Genomic DNA, 21,733 nt, shown 5'->3' with positions numbered 1-21,733 from the left:
TTGAGACCATCCTGGCTAGCACAGTGAAACCCCATCTCTACTAAAAATACAAAAAAATTAGCCGGGCATGGTGGCGGGTGCCTGTAGTCCCAGCTACTTGGGAGGCTGAGGTGGGAGAATAGCGTGAACCCAGGAGGTGGAGCTTGCAGTGAGCTGACATCACACCACTGCACTCCAGCCTGGGCAACAAGGGCAAAACTCTGTCTCAAAAAAAAAAATAAAATAAAAAACAAAACAAAAAAAAAATAAACACTGCACTTTGCCCTAAGTTCCCCAATGAATTCCCTGATGCTTCCAAAACCATCCTTTACCCCTAAGCCTTCCTACTACTGTGACAGTACTCACTCTTCTGACTTGTCCATTCTCTAAGCAATGTTTCATGCTTCATACTTTTCCACTTGTAAAAACTCATCTGCCCCTTCTCCAATTCCTTTAGGGTCTTGCTAGGCCTTGCTACGTCTTGCTAGGCCTTCTTAGTTCTTGCTTAATTTAATATGATAATCATAATAGGAAATCAACAACTGCTTCCCTTCAGTATTTTACTGAAAAGACCCATCTATTGCTAGGAGTATTCAAAACATTGAAATCCAAGAATACTATGTTGTTCTTGGGAAATTCTCTTACAAATCTCAATTTTGGTAAGTTATTTTACCCTCAGTGAATTATAGGAGTAGCAATTACTTTCTACAAAGCATTTATAATGAGATGGGAAAAATAATAACCTAGGAAAATTTTAGATCTATTAAAATATGTTTATGGCTTAGAAACCTATTGTTAATTTGTACAACATGTTCTGATGGGAGAATGACTTCCTAAATTTGAACTTGAAGTTGACATAGGGAGAAGCAATCTGACACCTATGTTGCAACCAGCCTATTTTCAACAGTCAGAAAAACAAGTAAAACTAATCTCTGAGTTTTTGGTAGGGTAAAACTCAAAGGATGATATCACTTTCGCTTTCTCATACTTTTAAAGGTCCACGAGGCCATTTTCTGGCAGATGTGTGCTTTAGTTATAATAAACACGGCAGGCAGATAGATCTCACAGGGATGCCTCAATGTCTGAAAGTTTTTAGTTTCTGATAAGAGCTGGAAATTTCTATTTTAAGTGGTGGCTTTGGTAAGCAGTCCTGCTAAATGTTCGCCAAATCAGTTTAATTGCTGCTAATTTTCATATTCTGCTTTTGAGTTGAATCTTCAATATTTGACTGAATGTGGAATTCAAGACCAACGAATAAAAAGACATCTTTGTAAATTTCTTCAATATTAAAAAAATAAACATTTTGAATTTACAGCAAGCACTTATTTCAACAAATTGGGCTATTGTCTCAAATAGGAAGAAGCTTTTTGCTAATTGAATATCTTGGCTTTATTGCTGTTATGACAAAAAATGATGCTTTGGGCATCTTTGTCAAGAAAAGGACTACAGACTAATGCTAAGAGGGAATGAATTATTTGGGAAATTATCTTTTAAATTGCAAATGCTTACAAGTAGCATCCTTTTAATAAATTATGTGGTGAAAAGGGAACAAATGTATCACTTCGGCAGTATAAATTGCATTATTTGCAAGGGCCAGACAAGAAAATAAAAAATAGAGGAGTAGGTCTGGGTCCAGTAGCTCATACCTGTAATCTCAGCACTTTGGGAGGCCGAGGTGGGTGGATCACTTGAGGTCAGGAGTTTGAGACCAGCCTGACCAACATGGTGAAACCCTGTCTCTACTAAAACTACAAAATTAGCTGGGTGTAATCCCAGCTACTTGGGAGGCCGAGGCAGGAGAATCACTTGAACCCTGGAGGCAGAGTTTGCAGTGAGCCGAGATGGTGTCATTGCACTCCAACCTGAGCAACAAGAGCAAGACTCCGTCAAAAAAAAAAAAAAAAAGTGAAGATTATGTGTTTGATGTTAGTAAATTTAAAAGTATTTTAAGTGAATATATTTTCATATGCGTATGCCAATTCGTGTCCTCTGGGAAGCAGACACCAAGATAGAATCAGAAGGGCAAGAAATGTATTGGGGATAAGACCTTTGAAAGATAGAGGGTAGAGAGAGAGAAGTCAGGAAAAGTCTTTAGTCTGTGATAAATGTCTGGCACTTGTGAGATGAGTGAGGGAAGAACTGAAAATTAGATAGGCAGAGTTTTGGGCTCTGGGGCAGCCCTGAGAAAGTCTTGACCTATCCAATAGACAGCTGCAATGCAAAGATTACCTATAGAGGACTTTTGTGTTGGGAAAAAATGGCCAGGCCCAAGCTCCAAGCTATGCTCAGTCATTGGCTGAGAGCTGCCTAGAATGAGTGTGCCCTGAGTTGAAATGCTGTGACAGATCCCAAAGGTGCTACAGCTGGTGAGCGTCAGCTGATTGTATTCTTCAGCAAATTCTCTCTGCAATGGATCTCTGAGCAGTACAACTCCAGGGTGACACAATATGCATTAAGTCTGCTAAAGCAAACTAAATATGGCCTGAGAAGGACTCCACACTTCTATGTTTGAGTCCTTGTGGATGAACTGCAACCTAACTTAATAGATAAAAAGATTGAAAACCTAACTTAGGAGTATGCGCCTGTAACAATCACTGAGTCTTGGCCAATCCCAGCAGCCATACTTCAACCACTCATAGACTGATAAGTGTTCAAGCTGTCTTCAAATAAGGCAAACGCTGAGCTGTAACCAATCCAGTTGTTTCTTTACCTCACTTCTGATTTCTGTACATCACTTTCCTTTTTCGTTTATAAATTTGTTCTGACCATGAGGCACCCCTGGAGTCTCTCTGAATCTGCTGTGATTCTGGGGGCTGCCCAATTTGCAAATCCTTCATTGCTCAAACTCCTTTAAATTTAATTCAGCTGAAGTTTTTCTTTTAACATGTTAGACATGATGTCTAATAAAATACCAATATTATTTTGCCAAATTTGTAATTTTTCTTTGCCAAAAGATGTGTGGCTTGTAAGCCAATGAGCTACACTTTGATTCATATGACCTGCTTCATGCGTCATGACTCTGGTTCTGAATTTTCATTTGCTTTGGATAAAAATTAATTTGTGGTGGCCAGGCGTGGTAGCTCACACCTGTAATCTCAGCACTTTGGGAGGCCGAGGTGGGCGGATCACCTGAGGTCAGGAGTTTGAGACCAGCCTGACCAACATGGAAAAACCTCATCTTTACTAAAAATGCAAAATTAGCCGGGCATGGTGGTGCATGTCTGCAATTCCAGCTACTCGGGAAGCTGAGGCAGGAGAATTGCTTGAACCCGGGAGGCGGAGGTTGGTTGCGCTGAGCTGAGATTGCGCCATTGCACTCCAGCCTGGGCAACAAGAGAGAAACTCCGTCTCAAAAAAAAAAAAAAAAAAAATTGCTGGGTGCGGTGGCTCACGTCTGTAATCCCAGCACTTTGGGAGGCAGAGGTGGGCAGATCATGAGGTCAGGAGTTCGAGACCATTCTGGCTAACACGGTGAAACCCCGTCTCTTCTAAAAATACAAAAACAAAATTAGCCGGGCGTGGTGCGGGCGCCTGTAGTCCCAGCTACTTGGGAGGCTGAGGAGGGAGAATGGTGTGAACCCGGGAGGCAGAGCTTGCAGTGAGCCGAGATCACGCCACTGCACTCCAGCCTGGGCGACAGAGGGAGACTCTGTCTCAAATAATAATAATAATAATAATAATAATAATAATAATTTGTAATGCAGAGCAACATATGCCATCTCATGGTATCTTACAGATAGATCTCATGCTTATGGTAAGTTTTGGGTGTTTCTCATCTGACGTCTATAAGATCATTGTTAGATGTTATTAGTGATGCAATTTTTAAACAGGCTTCTTATTACAGATCTGTATTTTTAAATGAGTTTAATTAAAGAGCAACTTGAAGTTCCAAGGCACGCTGTTAAAAAAACAACAACAACAGCATAAAACACCAACATCTATTACTTCTTGTGACTCCATATTTGCATGATGAGTATTGTGATACTATACAACGAAAACAGAGTATAAAAGTCAATTGGGCTGGGCATGGTGTCTCATGCCTGTAATCCCAGCACTTTGGGAGACTGAGGCAGGAAGATTGCTTGAGCTCAGGAATTCCAGAGTAGCCTGGGCAACATATACTGGAGAAATCCTCGTCTCAACAAAAAAAAAATTGTCTGGGCATGGTGGCGGGTGCCTATAGTCCCAGCTACTCGGGGGAGGCTAAGATGGGAGGATCCCTTGAGCCCGGGAAGCAGAGGTTGCAGTGAGCTGAGATCGCACCACTGCACTGCAGCCTGGGCGACACAGTGAGACTCTGTCTCAAAAAACAAAACAAAACAAAACAACAAACAAACAAACAACAAAATTTGAAGCAGATGCAGATTTAAGACAAATGATTACACATAATTCCTGATTTCTATTTTATACATTCATCAAAATGACTTTAGACTTTATTGTTCTCCGTGATTGACTTGATACGAGTAAATACTATAAATGTAAGTGAACTTATAAAATAAATATATGTAGATGGACAGTGGAGACTCAGAGGGATGGAGGGGTGGGAAGGGGATGGATGATGGGAGGTTGCTTGGTGGGTACAATGTGTGTTGCTCCAGTGATAGACGGACTGAAGGCCCTGACTTTACCACAGTGCAATATACCAATGTAGCAAAATTGCACTTGTGCCCCATGAATGTATACAAATTAAAAACTAGATAGCCAGATGTGGTGGCTCACGCCTCTAATCCCAGCACTTTGGAAGGCTGAGGAGGGAGGATCACTTCAGCCCAGAAGTTGGATCAGAAGTTGGAGACCAGCCTGGGCAATATAGTGAGACTTTGTCTCTATAAAACATTTTTTTTTTTTTTTTTTTGGAGACAGAGTCTCGCTCTATCGCCCAGGCTGGAGTGCAGTGGCGTGATATCGGCTCACTGCAAGCTCTGTCTCCTGGGTTCACGCCATTCTCCTGCCTCAGCCTTCTGAGTAGCTGGGACTACAGGCGCCTGCCACCACGCCTGGCTAATTTTTTGTATTTTTAGTAGAGACGGGGTTTCACTGTGTTAGCCAGGATGGTCTCGATCTCCTGACCTCGTGATCTGCCTGCCTCAGCCTCCCAAAGTGCTGGGATTACAGGCGTGAGCCACCGCGCCCAGCTTACAAGACATTTTAAAAAGGCCGGGTGCAGTGGCTCATGCCTGTAATCCCACCACTTTCGGAGGCTGAAGTAAATGGATCACTTGAGGTCAGGAGTTCAAGACCAGCCTGGCCAACATGGTAAAACCCCATCTCTACTGAATATACAAAAAATTATCTGGGCATGGTGGCAAGTACCACCTGTAATCTGAGCTACTTGGGAGGCAGAGGCAGGAGAATCGCTTGAACCCGGGAGGTGGAGGTTGCACTGAGCTGAGATCACACCACTACACTCCTGAACAACAGAGTGAGACTCCATCTGAAAAAAATAAAATAAAAAATAAAAAATGAGGCAGGAGGATTGCTTGATCCCAGGAGGTCAAGGCTGCAATGAGCCATGATGGCACTACTATACTCTGCCTGGGTGACCGAGCAAGAACCTGCCTCAAAATAAATAAATAAATACATACATAAATAAATAAAATAATGCAGAAAAATGTATTCTGCAAAAAACATTGACTTAAAATGGGTTTTAAAACTTTAAAATTTGGACAACCCCTCTTTTCACTACAGATGAGAGGATGCATTTCTTGGGGTGGGATAGACTAGGAGTTTTTCGGCTTGTTTGTTTTCGAGACTGAGCCTCGCTCTGTCACCCAGGCTGGAGTGCAGTGGTGCAATCTTGGCTCACTGCAACCTCTGCCTCCTGGATTCAAGCGATTCTCCTGTCTCAGCCTCCTGAGTAGCTGGGACTACAGGTGTGCACCACTGCACTTGGCTAATTTTTGTATTTTTAGTGGAGACGGGGTTTTGCCATGTTAGCCAGGCTGGCCTCAAGCTCCTGACCTCAGGTGATCCACCTGCCTTGGCCTCCCAAAGTGGTGGGATTACAGGTGTGAGCCACTGTGCCTGGCTAGACTAGGAGTTTTTTGAGGAAATAAAAAGCACTAAATATATATCTTTAAAAAAAAAAAAAAGGTTCTGCAAAGGGCTCTACAAAGGTGAAATGGAGACCAGTTTCTTGAAGACCTGCCTGGTTGATCTTTATGCCTTCGGCTGCTGCCACAGCCCATCTTTGTAACTCAATAGGATTGAGTAGGAATAGTAGCTGACAGTCTCTTCCACAATCCTCAAATCAGTGCCACCAATCCTTTGGGAAATTAAAATCACATCCTCCTAGTGATATCTTCAAAGGGTGAAAAAGAATATACAGCACAGTGAAAAGTAAATATCCCTTCTTCCTCTGGTGCTTTCTTACCCAGTTCATTTCCTGGAGAGAGCACCGTTACTGGTTACTTAAATATTCTTTCAGAGATATTATATTTTCAGATTATGTTTACAATTATCCATAAATCTTTACCTTCCACACTAATGGCAGCATATTATGCACATCATTTAGACCTTGCTTTCTTCAGTATATAGCTTGGTAGTTGTTCCATATTACTACATAGAGAGCTGCTTCATTTTTATTTTATGGCTGCACAGTATTCCATTGTATGGATATGCCATAATTTATTTCTGGGTTATTTATAATCTTTTGCTGTTATAAACAATGGTACAAAGAATTATATATACATTATTTAACAAATGTATGAGCATGTCTGCAGTATAAATATTAATAGTTTTGTCCATTTTTGAATCAAGGCAGTCTCTTAATGATTTATAGGAGGCACATATTTATATAAAGGAAATTGGCCTTTTATGTATGAGTCCCTAATCTTTATTTTTATTTATTTACTTATTATTTTTTTTGAGACAGAGTCTTGCTCTGTTGTCCAGGCTGGAGTGCACAATCTCAGTTCACTGCAACTTCCACCTCCTGGGTTCAAGTGATTCTTCTGCCTCAGCCTCCTGAGTAGCTGGGATTACAGGCATGCATCACCACACCCAGCTAATTTTTTGTATTTTTAATAGAGACAGGGTTTCACCATGTTGGCCAGGCTGGTCTCAAACTTCTGACTTCAAATGATCCGCCTGCCTCAGATTCCCAAAGTGCTAGAATTACAGGCATGAAGCACCATGCCTGGCCTGAGTCCCTAACCTTTAAAAATTCATGTTAAAAGTGAGTTAAAATCTGTCTATATGAAAATTTCAATTTCTTATTATGAATGTTCATAGTATAAGGGAAAGTAGGAATTGTGTAGCTCTAAGGTAAAGATTATCAGTTGAAGTTTATTTAATACGATATCTTCTTTTACAATAGAGTACATTATTATTTATAAGGATATAGTTTTTCCTTGAAGAAATGAAGAAAAAAGGGTATATTATGATTTTTATTGTGATGGTGCTATGAAATAAAATAATCCTTTTAATTTGTTCACTACATAGCCCTTCTACTTGATACTTTGTCATTTTCAGTGATTTGTCTTTTTCCTGAATGTGGGCCTTAACAGCTTGTTATTTAAGAACTGGAAAATATTAAAACAAAGTAATACATAAGCAAAGCTGGGCCTTTTGTAACATAATTCCCAGAGACAGATGCAAAGCTGTAATGGAACCCAGTATTCAGGAGCAAATAGAACTATTCTGTAACATTTGATAAGAAGTTAAACCCTACTGAGCTATAGATACTTTTGTTTGCATTACAGCAGTTGTGATCTGCAGTTTTTTGTTTTTTGTTTGTTTGTTTGTTTTTAGACAGGGTCTCGCTGTGTCGCTGGAATGCAGTGGCACGATCATGGCTCACTGTAGCCTCAATGTCCTAGGCTCAAGCCATTCTCCTGCCTCAGCCTCCCAAGTACCTGGGATTATAGACACGAGCCACCATGCCCGGCCTGCAGAATATTTAAGCAAACTTTTGTTGTAGCAAACAAAATAATATCCAAAGAGTTAGTTTATTTTTGATCCTGTGATTCAGGATTAAAAAAAAAAATTTAAGGCCCGAGTGCCGTGGCTCACACTTATAATCCCAGCATTTTGGAAGGCCAAAGTGGGAGGACAGCTTGAGCCCAGGAGTTGGAGTAACGTAGCAAGACCCTCATATCTACAAAAAAAAATTTTTTTTTTTAAATTAGCAGAGTGGGACATGACAGTGCATGCCGGTGGTCCTAGGTGCTTAGATGGCTGAAGTGGAAGAATTGCTTGAGCCTGGGAGGTCGAGGCTGCAGTGAGCTGTGATTGTGCCACTACACTGCAGTCTGAGTCACAGAGTGAGACCCTCTCTAAAAAAAAAAAAAAAAAAAAAATTAGACCAGGGTTGGGGGGTGTGGCTCACACCTGTAATCCCAGCACTTTGGGAGGCCGAGGTGGGCAGATCACCTGAGGTCAGGAGTTCGACACTAGCCTGACCAACGTGGAGAAATACTGTCTCTACTAAAAATACAGAATTAGCTGGGCGTGGTGGCACATGCCTGTAATCCCAGCTGCTTGGGAGGCTGAGGCAGGAGAATCGCTTGAACCCAGGAGGTGGAAGTTGCAGTGAGCCGAAATTGTGTAATTGCACTCCAGCCTGGACAACAAGAGTGAAACTCCATCTCAAAAAAAAAAAAAAAAAATTAAACTCTCCTCTACACTCAGTGTTTGCAAATTAATTTCCTTTACTTTTCAGAATATTTTTCTATTTTGACAAGAAAGGAATAGCAAAAATGTCACGTACAAAATGGCACCATCTTCCTATGATGCCAGTTTTGAACTCTTTAAAGAACATTAGCCTTTAGAAAGAAAGATGTTTATCTACTTGCAAGGAACATAACCCCCAAGAGATTTTCCTGGACTATGCCCTAATTTGTTGGATTTTTATCAAATTTCCTGCATATGCTCATGCACTCATACTTAATTGGTCATAATTCTTCTTTAGAAAAGGCTTGTTTTAAAAAGAAGCACAACAACTGTGATATCTTTGGAACTTATAAATATCTGGTCTAGGATTTCCTTAAGCTAGTCATCTGTTTCCTCATTTCAAAAGCTGAAACTGTGTTAGGCTGTGTTTTTAAAATGTTGGATTTGTTTTGCAAATGCAGGAAAAGCAACACTTCCTAATTTGCTTAGATGGGTGCCCATATAATTTGGTGTTTTATCAGCTCTAGATGAGTACTGGTGTAACAGTGGGAATAAGCAAGTTGGATGTGTTTGCATGCACATAGACACCTATGTGTGTCTGCGTAGAAGTAATATGATGAGGTTTTAGTAGAGAATCAGTGTGAAAGTCAATTCATTCTTTAAATATTTTGGACCAACAGAGAGACTGAACTAAAGTGAACAAAACTGGTTCTACTAAGCACATTTTCTCTCCTTTGGCCATTGATTAGCTTATTTTTCTTAAGTGGAAATAGGATAGAACCTATTTGTCTATTCTTTAAGGATAGTACATATTTATCTAAATCCTTGAGTTAGATTAGTGTATTTTTGGCCAGGCAAGGTGGCTCATGCCTGTAATCCTAGCACTTTGGGAGACCAAGGAGGGCGGATTGCCTGAGTTTAGGAGTTCGAGACAAGCCTGGGCGACATGGTGAAACCCTGTCTTTACTAAAAATACAAAAAACTGGCCGGGTGCGGTGGCTCACGCCTGTAATCCCAGCACTGTGGGAGGCCAAGGCGGATGAATCTCCTGAGGTCAGGAGTTTGAGACCAGCCTGGCCAATATGGTGAAACCCTGTCTCTACTAAAAGTACAAAATAGCCGGGCATGGTGGTACACACCCGTAATCCCAGCTACTCGAGAGGCTGAGGCAGGAGAATTGCTTGAATCCAGGCGACAGAGGTTGCAGTGAGCTGAGATTGTGCCACCGCACTCCAGCCTGGGTGACAGAGCGAAACTCTGTCTCAAAAAAACAAAACAAAACAAAACAATACAAAAAATTAGCCGGGTGTGGTGATATGTGACTGTAATCCCAGCTAGCCAGGAGGCTGAGGCCCAAGAATTGTTAGAACCTGGGAGTGTAGGCTGCAGTGAGCCGAGATTGTGCCACTACACCAGGCTGGGCAACAGAGCAAGACTCTGTCTCAAAAACAAAAACAAATTAGTATATTTTTATAGCAGCATAGTATTTCCTAAAATGGTGTTTTAAGATGGGTTGCACATTATTTATTTATTTATTTATTTTTGAGACAGAGTCTTGCTCTGTTGCCCAGGCTGGACTGCAGTGGTGCGATAACACCTCACTGCAACCTCCACCTGCTGGGTTCAAGTGATTCTCCTGCCGCAGCCTCCCAGGTAGTTGGAACTACAGGAGTGCACCACCATGCCTGGCAAATTTTTGTATTTTTAGTAGAGACAGGGGTTTCACCATGTTGGCCAGGCTGGTCTTGAACTCCTGACCTCAGATGATCCACCCACCTCAGCCTCCCAAAGTGCTGGGATTATAAGGATGAGCCACCATGCCCGGCCTAAGATGGGTTACAAATTAGTACAGTCTTTTAGATACTTATTTTTTATTTTTTTATTTTTTGAGATGGAGTCTCTCTCTGTCACCCAGGCTGGAGTGCAGTGGTGCAATTCCAGCTCACTGCAACCTCCGCCTCCTGGGTTCAAGCGATTCTCGTGCCTCAGCCTCCTGAGTAGCTGGGATTATGGGTGCATGCCAGCAAGCCCGGCTAATTTTTGTATTTTTAGTAGAGACAGGGTTTCACCATGTTGGTCAGGCTGGTCTCGAACTCCTGACCTCAGGTGATCCACCCGCCTTAGCCTCCCAAAGTGCTGGGATTAAAGGCATGAGCCACCAAGTCTGGCCTAGATACTTAATAATTGCTTATCACCCTTTATATCATAACTGTACTAAATAAATTTGGCCTAGAGATCTAGCTCAACATTTTATGCTATGCAGAATTTCCCTTAACCACTCCTTGTGATAAGTGGTTAGTCAGCTTTTGTTATCGTTGTTAGTTAAGAGAATGCATCGGAAAACACCTAGAACTGGTCCTGGTCCAGTTAATTTGTTTTGCTTAAAACCATTTTTTAAATGAAGAATTTTACCAGTGAACATTATTAAATTTATTCAAAGATTTACTGATTGCTTATATTCTTTTTTCTTTACTGATTATGTAAGCAAAACATGTTATTTTTACAAATCCACATATGTTTTTGTGCATATATTAACATTAGTATATTTATTAGTCTTTATTTTACAGAAATTGATCATATGTGACTTACATTTTTAAACATGTCTTAGATATCTTTCTACGTAAATAAAAATAGGTCTATCTGTTCTTTTCCTCCCCGGCTTTCTGAGGATAGACTGCCAACATGAACGGCATGGTAACTATCCGCACTAGAAAGTTCATGTCCAACCGACTACTTCAGAGGAAACAAATGGTCATTGATGTCCTTCACCCTGGGAAGGCAACAGTGCCTAAGACAGAAATTCAGGGAAAACTAGCCAAAATGTACAAGACCATACCGCATGTCATCTTTGTATTTGGATTCAGAGCTCATTTTGGCTGTGGCCAGACAACTGGCTTTGGCATGATTTATGATTCCCTGGATTATGCAAAGAAAAATGAACCCAAACATTGACTTGCAAGACATGGCCTGTATGAGAAGAAAAAGACCTCAAGAGAGCAACAAAAGGAACGCAAGAACAGAATGAAGACAGTCAGGGGGACTGCAAAAGCCAATGCTGGTGCTGGCAAAAAGCCGAAGGAGTAAAGGTGCTGCAATGATGTTATTTGTGGCTGTTGTGGATTTTTCACAAGAAGATTAATAAACTAAAAACTTTAAAAAGAAAAGGTCTATCTTATTCGTTTTAATGCTGCAATGTATTCCATTTTATGGCTATACCATAGTCACTTATCTAAACTCTCTAAGGTACATATTTCTTTCTTTCTTTCTTTCTTTTTTTTTTGAGATGGAGTCTCACTCTGTTGCCCAGGTTGGAGTACAGTGGTGTAATCTCGGCTCACTGCAATCTTTGCCTCCTGGGTTCAAGCAATTCTCATGCCTCAGCCTCCCAAGTAGCTGAGATTACAGGTGTGCGCCACCACACCTAGCTAATTTTTGTATTTCTAGTAGAGACAGGGTTTTACCATGTTGGCTGGGCTGGTCTCGAACTCCTGACCTCAAGTGATCTGCCTGCTTCAACCTCCTAGAGTGCTGGGACTACAGGCGTGAGCCACTGTGCCTGGCCAGTTACACTTTTTATTTCCACATTTTAACATTTCTGAAATGACTTTTTAGTTATTTTATTTATTTATTTTGAGACAGGGTCTTGTTCTGTCACCCAGGCTTGAGTACAGTTGCCGGATCTCAGCTCACTGCAGCCTCCACCTCCCCAGCTCAAGTGATCTTCCCACTTCAGCCTCCTGAGTAGCTGGGACTACAGGTGCACACCACCACGCCCAGTAGTTTTTGTTGTTGTTGTTGTTGTTTTTTGAGACAGAGTTTCTCTCTTATTGCCCAGGCTGAAGTGCAATTGCGTGATCTTGGCCCACTGCAACCTCCACTTCCCGCATTCAAGCGATTCTCCTGCCTCAGCCTCCCAAGTGCATGGCACCATGCCTGGCTACTTTTCGTATTTTTAGTAGAGACAGGGTTTCACCATGTTGGCAGGCTGGTCTTGAACTCCTGACCTCAGATGATCCACCCTCCTCCGCCTCCCGAAGTGCTGGGATACAGGCGTGAGCCACAGCGGTGCCAACATTTCTGAAATTAGGATGTCACTTATATTTTATAATGCATGACAGGTTAAAATTACTATCTGCCAGGCAGCATTTGTGACCTAATTGTCGTTGCCTTGCACAGGTGAACTTGATCATAATTGTTCAAATTTGTGTCACTTAAATCAGTTATGTGCATTGTTAGTACTACAGGTGTTGGGTTTAATTGCTGTTTAAAATGTTCAGATGAAGATGGTTGCTTGGCACTGTGGCTCACGCCTGTAATTCCAGCACTTTTGGTGGCTAAGATGGGCATGATCACTTTGAGCCCAGGAGTTCAAGACCAGCCTGGGCAACATGGCGAAATCCTGGTCTCTACCAAAAATACCAAAATTAGCACACACCTGTAGTCCCAACTACTCAGGAGGCTGAGGCGGTAGGATCCCTTGAGCCTTTGAGGTTGAGACTGCGGTGAGGAGCTATGATCGTGCCCCTGCACTCCAATGTGGGTGACAGAGTGAAACCCTATCTCAAAAAAAGAAAAAAAGTGGTATTATGACTTTTTGTTGAAACACAAATTTATTGTTTATGAGGACAGGACAGACACAGAGTAGTGGGGCATACATTTGATATTTAGTGCAGCACATATTTGTCATTCAGGGAGTAACTAATATCATAATTTTTTTCTAAAAGGAATGACTAAATTCTTTATGAGATGGAAGAAAGTAAGATAGTCATAAGTGATGAAGTTGTTTCAAAGCAATGGGAGGTTGGCATGACTGATTTATACATCTCACAGGACCAGTATTAAGGCATTTTGTCATAGTTTAATTGGCAGCAGTTTTTCTTTCTTACAGGCCCATAAAATAATAATAATTTTACTATTAATGATCTCTAAGAGTAGATGACCTACATTACAGTATCCATGATAAATAACAGACACTGTGCTTAGACTTTACATCTGGGCCGGGTGCAGTGGCTCACGCCTGTAATCCCAACACTTTCGAAGGCCAAGGCAGATGGATCAATAGGTCAGGAGTTTGAGACCAGCCTGGCCAAGATGGTGGAACCCTGTCTCTACTAAAAATACAAACATTAGCTGGGCACAGTGGTGGGCCCCTGTAATCCCACCTACTCAGGAGAATGAGGCAGGAGAATTGCTTGAACCTGGGAGGCAGAGGTTGCAGTGAGCAGGCCACTGCACTCCAGCCTGGGCAACAGAGTAAGACTCCGTCTCAAAAAAAAAAAAAAAAAAAAAGACTACATCTGGCCAGGTGTGGTGGCTCATGCCTGTAATCCCAGCACTTTGGGAGGTGGGTGGATCACTAGGTCAGGAGTTTGAGACCAGTCTGGCCAACATGGTGAAAACCCGTCTCTATTAAAAATACAAAAATTAGCTGGGTGTGGTGGTGTGTGCCTGTAATCCCAGCTACTCAGGAGGCTGAAACAGGAGAATCACTTGAACCCGGGAGGCAGAGGTTGCAGTGAGCCAAGATTGTGCCACGGCACTCCAGCCTGGGCAACAAAGCTAGAGTCTGTCTCAAAAAAAAAAAAAAAAGAACTTTATATCTATTTTACCCTACATTTTCTAATTGCATTTTTGAAAATCGACTTTTTTTTTTTTTTTTTTTTTTTTAAAGACAGAATTTCGTGCTTGTCGCCCAGGCTGGAGTGCAGTGGTGTGATCTCGCTCACTGCAACCTCCGCCTCCTGGGTTTAAGCCATTCTCCTGCGTCAGCCTCCTGGGTAGCTGGGATTACAGGTGCACACCACCACGCCCAGCTAATTTTTTTTTTTTTGTATTTTTAGTAGAGATAGGGTTTCACTACATTGGCCAGGCTGGTCTTGAACTCCTGACCTCAGGTGATCCACCTGCCTCAGCCTCCCAAAGTGCTAGGATTACAGGTGTGAGACACCACACCTGGATGACTTCATTTTTTTTTAGAATAGTTTTAAATATACAGAAGAATTGAGAGCATAGTACTGAAAGTTCTCATAGACTCCACCCCACCCCCACAATTTCCCCTATTATTAACATCTTAGATTAGCATAGTACCTTTGCCACAATTAATGAGCCAATACTGATATATTATTAATAACTAAAGTTCACAGTTTATTCAGATATCCTTTGTTTTTGTCTAATGTCTTTCTCTGTTTTTGTCTAATGTCTTTCTCTGTTTCAGTATCCCATCCCTGGAACATTAGGTATCTAATAATCATTAGGTTACATGATATTATTTTTATTTTATATTTTTATTTATTTATCTTTTTTAGACAGAGTCTCGCTCTGTCGCCCAGGCTGTAGTGCAATGGCATGATCTCGGCTCACTGCAACCTCTGTCTCCCCGATTCAACTGATCTCCTGCCTCAGGCTCCTGAGTAGCTGTGATTACAGGCGCCCACCACCACGCCCAGCTAATTCTTGTATTTTTAGTAGAGATGGGGTTTCACCATGTTGGTCAAGCTGGTCTCAATCTCCTGACCTCGTGATCTGCCCGCCTTGGCCTCCCAAAGTGCTGGGATTACAGGCGTGAGCCACCGTGCCTGGCCAATGTTACGTTTTTTAAGGCTCTTCTTGGCTGAGACAGTTTTTCAGAATTTCCTTATTTTTCCTTGAAAGTTTGAAGGGTACTGGTCAATTATTTTGTAGGATGCACCTCTATTGAAATTAACTGGGGCTGGGCACAGTAGCTCACACCTGTAATCCCAGCATTTTGGGAGGCCGATGCAGGCGGATCACAAAGTCAGGAGATCGAGACCATCCTAGCTAACACGGTGAAACCCCATCTCTACTAAAAATACAAAAAAATTAGCCGGGCATGGTGGCAGGCACCTGTAGTCCCAGCTACTCCAGAGGCTGAGGCAGGAGAATGGCGTGAACCCGGAAGGTGGAGCTTGCAGTGAGCCGAGATTGCGCCACTGCACTCCAGCTCCGGCGACAGAGTGAGACTCGATCATTTCAACACACACACACACACACATGCACACACACACACACCCACGCATAAAGAAATTAATTGGATATTTTTCTCATGATTAGACTGGTGTTACAGGTTTTAGGGAGGAAAAACACAGAGGTAAAGTGCCACTTTCGTCATATCACATAGTGTCAACATGATTCATCACTGTTGATGTTGAACTTGATCACCTGGCTAAAGTAGCATTTGTTAGGTCTCGTCACCATAAAGTTACTCTTCCCTCAACCCTCATTTTGATACTGTACTCTTTGGAAGGAAGTCACTATGGGTAGCCCACACTTAAAGACTGAGGGGTTATGGTCTCTCTCTTTGAGAGCTGAGTATCTACATAAATTATTTAAAGTTCTTCTCCATGGGAGATTTGTCTCTTCCCCATGTATTTACTTATTGAATTATTATTTATATCACCATGGGCTTATGGATATTTATTTTTTACTTTGAGTTATATAGTCCAATACTATTTCATTTATTTTGTTGTTTAAAATGTTCCAGGGTTAGCCATTGGGAGCTCTTTTTTTTTTTTTTTTTTTTGAGACAGAGTCTCGCTCTGTGGGCCAGGCTGGAGTGCAGTGGCGCGATCTCGGCTCACTGCAAGCTCTTCCTCCCGGGTTCACGCCATTCTCCTGCCTCAACCTCCCAAGTAGCTGGGACTACAGGCACCTGCCACCACGCCCGGCTAATTTTTTTGTATTTTTTTTAGTAGAGACGAGGTTTCACCATGTTAGCCAGGATGGTCTTGATCTCCTGACCTCGTGATCCACCCGCCTTGGCCTCCCAAAGTGCTGGGATTACAGACGTGAGCCACCGCGCCTGGCCAAGAGCTCTTTCATTTGACTCCTGTGATCATTTGACACTCAGCGTTTTTATTTTGTTTGTTTGTCTGAGAACTTTCTGGAATCTAATTGAATTTTTACAACAATACTATTGTAAGTAGGTATTAGAATCTCCTTAGTTACAGATGAAGAGACTGAAGTTTAGAGAGATTAAGTAGCTTGCGTAGATCACATAGAAAGTAAATGACAGGATTTGCATTTTGCTCTATCTGAAAGCTTCTCATAATCTTAAATGTCTTATTCTGATATTTGATAGTATAATAAATTACACATCCTTTTAAGAAAAGTAATTCTGCCATCGTAGTCTGTTAGATATATGCATTTCCATCTTTATTTTGGACTTAGAGGGGAAAAATGTATCTGCCTGGAACCAAACACATAATTTTTGGAATTGCATAACGCTGTGAGTGAGTGTGTGAGTGTGTGATTGAGTGTCCACTCAAACTGCCAGAGTTCCAGTTATCTCTGGTTCGGGGATTGTCCACCTTCCTGTGGGAGTTCATTTGCTCCTCTGTGCATAGGTTACTGCAGGCACTTGTAGTAGAATATGTCAGGATATACTTTTGTTGCCAATGTCTTAAGGGATGACACTCCTTTCATTCATCCCACGAGGTTTTATGAGTCTGCTGCTCTGGTGGAGCTTACACTGTAATAGGAAGAGACAAAATAAACAAGCATGAAGTTAGTACAGCCACTATGGAGAACAGTATGGAGGTTCTCAAAAAAATAAAAATAGAACTACCGTATGATCTGATAATCCCACTGCTAGGTATATCCCCAAAAGAAAGAAAATCAATATATTGAAGAGATACCTGCACTCCCATGGTTTATTGTAGCACTATTTGCCATAGTCAAGATTTAAAATTAACCTAAGCATCCATTAATAGATGAATGGATAAAGGAAATGTGATACATATATACAATGGAGTACTATACAGCCATAAAAAAGAATGAGATCCTGTCATTTGAAACAACATGGATAGAACTGGAGGATATTATGTTAAGTGAAATATGCTAGGTACAGAAAACAAACTTCACATGTTCTCACTCATTTGTGGGAAGTAAAAATTGAAACAACTGAACTCATGGAAATAGTAGAATGATGGTTATCACGGGCTAGGAAGGGGAGTGGGGGCAGGGAGCAGGGGAATATTAATGGGTATGAAAATATAGTTAGATTTTTTAAAAAGAAAATATATTAGATAGAATGACTAAGATCTGGTATTTGATAACACAATAGGGTGACTATACTGAACAACAACTTATTGTACATTTAAAAATAATTAAGGAATATAATTGAAATGTTTGTAACATAAATAAATGATAGATGCTTGGGGTATGTATACTCTATTTACCCCAATGTGACTATTACACATCGCATGCCTCTATTGAAATATCACATATACTCCGTGAATATATACACCTACTATGTACCCACAAAAATGAAAAATTTAAAATAAAAAAAGAAAACACAAAATAAACAAGTATGTAAGAAAGTTAACAAGGTATTTTTGGATGTGATAAATGCTAACCAAAGGCCAGTGTGCCCAGAATTCAATAACCGAAGTGGGTAGCATGGTAGGGGATGAGGTCAGAGAGACAGGCTTTGTGGCTCACAGTAAAGAACATGGGTGTTATTCTCTTTTCAATGGTTGGCTTTTCAGAAAGGGAAGGGATATGGTCTCTCTGGCTACTCACAGACGCTATTGCATACTGCTTTTTGGTTCCTCCGCCCAAGCCACACTGGCTTTCTGGCTGCTCCTGGAATATGTCAAGTTCTTTTCTGCCTTTGAGTCTTTACATTTTTTATTTCATCTGCCTGAAAAAACAATGACCACAACAAAAACAAAAACTATTCCATTACATAATGGTATAATTCTTCCTTCATATCATTCAGGTCTCTACTTAAAGCTATCTCCTTGTACATCCTATCTAAAAATGCTTCACTCTGCTCTCACCACCACGTCTCTTCTTCAATCCCTAGGAACTCTCTATATCTCCATCTGGCTTTGTATTTCTTTCTTTCCTTCTTTCTTTTTCTTTTTTTTTTTTTTTTTTTGAGAGTGAGTCTCACTCTGTCGCCCAGGCTGGAGTGCAGTGGCATGATCTTGGCTCACTGCAGCCTCCACCTCCCAGGTTCAAGTGATTCTCCTGCCTCAGCCTCCCGAGTAGCCGGGATTATAGGTGCGCACCACCACCGCCGGCTAATTTTTGTATCTTAGTAGAGACGAGGTTTCACCATGTTGGCCAGGCTGGCCTCAAACTTCTGACCTCAAGTGATCTGCCTGTCTTGGCCTCCCAAAGCACTGGGATTACAGGTGTGAACCACTGTGCCTCGGCTGGCTTTGTATTTCTTAGAGTATGTATTGCTACCTGGCTTTATTTCTTTCTTTACTTGTTTATATTCTGTCAGCCCCATTAGAATGTAAGTGCCACATGAGGGCATGGATTGTGTCTGTACTGTTCATCATTACATACTCAGTGCCTGGAACATTGTCTAGTACATACAGGGTGATTTTATTAGTTATTGCTTACTGTGGAGCACATTACCCCCAAAACTGAGTAGCTTAAAACAGCAACCATCTATCTCCTAGTTTCTGTGGATGAGGACATCAGGAGAGGCTAAGCTGGGTTTGTGTGGCTCAGGGTCTTTAAGGAGGTTGCACTCAAAGTTGGCCAGGGTTGCATTCATCTGAAGGCTTGACTGAGGCTGCAGGATCTGCTTCCAAGCTCTTTCATATGGCTATTGACCAAAGGCTTCAGTTCCTTGCCAAATGAGTTTCTCCATAAGGCTTGCAACATAGCAGTTGGAGAAGTATCAAGGTGAAAGCCATAATACCTTTTTATGACCTAGTGTCTGAAGTTGCACATCATCATTTCCATTTTATCTTGTTTGTTAAGAGCAAGTAACCAAGTCTAGCCCACAAAAGGAAGGGAATTAGGGTCCACTTCTTTTTTTTTTTTTTTTTGAGACAGAGTCTTACTCTGTCACCCAGGCTGGAGTGCAGTGGCATGATCTCGGCTCACTGCAACCTCTGCCTCCTGGGTTCAAATGATTCTACTGTCTCAGGCTCCCAAGCAGCTGTGATTACAGGTATCTGCCACCATGCCCAGCTAATTTTTGTATTTTCAGTAGAGACGGGGTTTCACCGTGTTGGCCAGGCTGGCCTCAAACTCCTGACCTCCAGTGATCTGCCCTCCTCAGACTCACAAAGTGCTGGGATTACAGGCATGAGCCTGCACCCAGCTGACCATCTCATTTAATTCTCAGCTTCATGCAAGGTAGACACAATTACATCAAATTCAAAGATGAGGAAAAAGACTTTGGAGGCTATGAAATATGTCCCAAGTTGTACAGTTAACTGAGGATTCTCTTTGTCCTGTCAAAAGACAAGAAAGGAAGGCTTGGCCGGGCGCGGTGGCTCAAGCCTGCAATCCCAGCACTTTGGGAGGCCGAGGTGGGCGGATCACAAGGTCAGGAGATCGAGACCATCCTGGCTAACACAGTGAAACCCCATCTCTACTAAAAATACAAAAAAAAAAAAATTAGCTGGGCGTGTTGGCAGGCGCCTGTAGTCCCAGCTACTTGGGAGGCTGAGGCAGGAGAATGGCGTGAACCCGGGAGGTGGAGCTTGCAGTGAGCCGAGATCGCGCCACTGCACTCCAGCCAGGGGGACAGAGAAAGACTCCGTCTCAAAAAAAAAAAAAAAAAAAAAAAAAAAAAAAAAAAAAAAAAGAAAGGAAGGCTGTATCTGCACAGCTGCTGCATGAGGACAGGCATGCTTTACACTGCAGATATCATAGATGTGTGTGTTTATTATGACGTTTTTCTAACAGATGGCAAAAACATGTGTTGCCTTAACAAAATTGGTATATGAAGAAAATTTTCTGGGTCAGATGCAGTGGCTCACACTTATAATCCCAGCATTTTGGGAGGCGGAGACTGGAGGATCACTTGAGAACAGGAATTCAAGATCAGCCTGGGCAACATAGAGAGACTCTGCCTCTACAAAAAATAAAACAATTGGCTGGATGTGGTAGCACATGCCTACAGTCCCAGCCACTCAGGAGGCTGTGGTGGGAGAATCACTTGACCCTGGGAGTTTGAGGCTTCAGTGAGCTGTGATCACACCACTGCACTCTAGTCTTGGCCATAGGAAAAAACCTGGTATATATATTTATTAAAAAAAAAAAGATAATTTTCTGACAGATGGAAGTAGAGTCAATGCCTTTTTCTTATTCCAACAAAGGCTTTGATTGGGCTATTGGTTACTTTGGATATTATAAAACATAAAATAAAAGTATGTTTTAAATAGCATACTTTTTCTGGCTGGGTGTGGTGGCTCACGCCTGTAATCTCAGCACTTTGGGAGGCTGAGGCGGGCAAATCATGAGGTCAGGAGCTCGAGACCAGCCTGGATAACATGGTGAAACCCTGTGTCTACTAAAAATACAAAAAACTAGCTGCGCATAGTGGCGAGTGCCTGTAATCCCAGCTACTCGGGAGGCTGAGACAGGAGAATCATTTGAATCTGGGAGGCAGAGGTTGCAGTGAGCCGAGATAGTGCCAGTGCACTCCAGCCCAGGTGACAGAGTGTCTTAAAAAAAAAAAAAAAAAAAAAAAGCATACTTTTCCTAAGATTAAACTTGAATTTACTTGGGGAATGAGTAATTTGATCAAAGAAAGATGTAATTTCAATGTGAAGGATCTCTGCATACCTGGTGGGAAGAGGTGTGTTCCAGTGGGGCGCTTTTGATAATGAGAGCATAATCTGAAGCAGTTTGAAGAGAGAGTCTTTGAACAAAGAAGGGAGAAAACCAAGTGTGTAGATGAAATGTAATATAAGGGGCATCCTGAGGAAAAGCAAGGAAGAAAGAGTACCAGTCTAAGCCTCACAAATTTTCTTAGACCTACTTCTATTGTCTGTTATGATTTTATTTATTGATTGATTGATTTTTGAAACAGAGTCTTGCTCTGTTGCCCAGACTGGAGTGCAGTGTCCCAATCTCAGCTCACTGCAGCCTCTCCCTCCCAGGTTCAAGTGATTCTCCTGCCTCAGCCTCCCGACCAGCTGGGATTACAGGCACCCGCCACCACACCTGGCTAATTTTTTTATTTTTAGTAGAGACAGGGTTTCACCATGTTGGCCAGGCTGGTCTTGAACTCCTGACATCACGTGATTCGCTCACTCTGGCCTCCCAAAGTTCTGGGAATAGAGGCCTGAGCCACGGTGCCTGGCCTGTTCTGAAAGTTTTAAAGGCACAGCTATCTTCAACGTTCATCCACTCTGGCGCCCTG

General features: G+C 41.9%; 1 long non-coding RNA gene and 1 pseudogene across 1 annotated transcript in view; both read left to right on the top strand.

Annotated features, from left to right (window-relative positions):
- Positions 1-11,676, top strand: part of LOC129484266 (small ribosomal subunit protein eS24-like) — a 55,909-nt pseudogene extending 44,233 nt beyond the window's left edge.
- LOC134731299 (uncharacterized) overlaps positions 1-21,733 on the top strand; it is an 86,799-nt gene that overhangs the window by 61,445 nt on the left and 3,621 nt on the right. The window lies entirely within an intron of this gene.

The sequence above is a fragment of the Symphalangus syndactylus genome, chromosome 6 (assembly GCF_028878055.3).
Source record: "Symphalangus syndactylus isolate Jambi chromosome 6, NHGRI_mSymSyn1-v2.1_pri, whole genome shotgun sequence".
Classification (NCBI taxonomy): domain Eukaryota; kingdom Metazoa; phylum Chordata; class Mammalia; order Primates; family Hylobatidae; genus Symphalangus; species Symphalangus syndactylus.
Note: the sequence above shows the minus strand (reverse complement) of the source record. Positions and strands in the feature narration are given on the sequence as shown.